The 1,321-nt window shown below is 33.8% G+C and overlaps 1 protein-coding gene across 1 annotated transcript in view; it reads right to left on the bottom strand.

Annotated features, from left to right (window-relative positions):
- The window catches only part of LOC107585807 (rho-related GTP-binding protein RhoG-like), a 2,030-nt gene extending 1,114 nt beyond the window's left edge, over window positions 1–916 (bottom strand). The window contains exon 1 of the mRNA XM_016272954.1: window positions 846–916. The gene's annotated coding sequence lies outside the window, so the exon portion shown is untranslated. The remainder of the gene's footprint in view (window positions 1–845) is intronic.
- Window positions 917–1,321: the final 405 nt, after the last annotated feature.

Here is a 1,321-nt window from a genome sequence, read left to right on the forward strand (position 1 = left end):
CAACGTTGTCTATGACTTTCATGCAGTACATGAGATATTTAGCAGAAACTAAATTCTACCCAAAATTTGAAATGGTTTTTTTTAGGCCTATTTGATCACAAATATAGTAAGAACAGTAAAATTGTGAAATATTATTACAATTTAAAATAAGCATATTCCCTGAAAGGCACATAGACGGTCACTCTACAGCAGTCTCTGGGCTGTCAGAATAAACTACAAAGTGAATCAGACTTGCCGCAGACATCAAATCAATGTATGTGCATCTCACATATTTCAGCTGAAACTTTTCTCCATCAAACCCTCTGATCTTGTATTTTTTCCCCCCATTTATTATACAATACAATTTTATTTATATAGCACAGTTGAGAAACAACCGGAGTTGACCAAAGTGCTTTACAACACTATACTAACAATAGGCAAATTAAAAACAAAATAACACATTAAATATACACATAACACATTCAATTATCTAATAAATACAATATTGTCTGTGTTCTTGTATATCCAAATGCTACCAACACTATATAGGCTTCGCACACTGTAACTTGCACTGTATATTTAGTAGAAAAGTAAAGGTTTTCTTTCTTTCTTTAATATTATTCAATACAAATAGAATGTAAAATACCATTACATATTAACTTGTATTGTTATCTGGTCAGATACATAAACCACAACGGAGCTCCATTTCACTATAGCAGAATAAAAAAAAAGGATGTAACTGCTCTAACGACATCACTGTATTCTTATCAATTTACAAATTATCAAACCAGAGATGCAAATTAAATCTGGCCTAGAATAAAAGCTACTAGGACAGAGAATCAAGTGCAAATAAGAGATAAACTCACCGGGCATGATACAAAAGAGCGTCCAGGAAATTGTCAATAGTGGTATGAATAAAAGTGTCCCTAAATACAGTGACACACAGGGGACTGAAGGAGGAAGTGAGCACAGCCTAGTGCACTGAGAGGAAGTCAGTGACACAAAAAAGCAAAGAGCCGGTGGAGAAGTTTAAAGATGATGTAGACCATAACTTAATGGGGTGCATGTCAAAAAGAAAGACATTTGTATATAGACACACTTGATATGTATGTATCCTCTGTAGTGAATGGGTGCCGTCAGAATGAGAGTCAGAACAGCTGATAAAAACGTCACAATAATCCATCAGTTAACATCTCGTGAAGCAAAAAGCAACATGTTTGTAAGAAACAAATCCATCAGTAAGAATTTTTTTTTTTCCAGTTCAAACTGTTGCTTCCAGATAAAATACAAGTCCTCTATCCATAATATTGCTTTCTCCAGTGAAAAAGTCATATTGTATCAA

The sequence above is a fragment of the Sinocyclocheilus grahami genome, unplaced genomic scaffold, assembly GCF_001515645.1.
Source record: "Sinocyclocheilus grahami isolate Dianchi unplaced genomic scaffold, SAMN03320097.WGS_v1.1 scaffold74.1, whole genome shotgun sequence".
In the NCBI taxonomy this organism is placed as follows: Eukaryota; Metazoa; Chordata; class Actinopteri; order Cypriniformes; family Cyprinidae; genus Sinocyclocheilus; species Sinocyclocheilus grahami.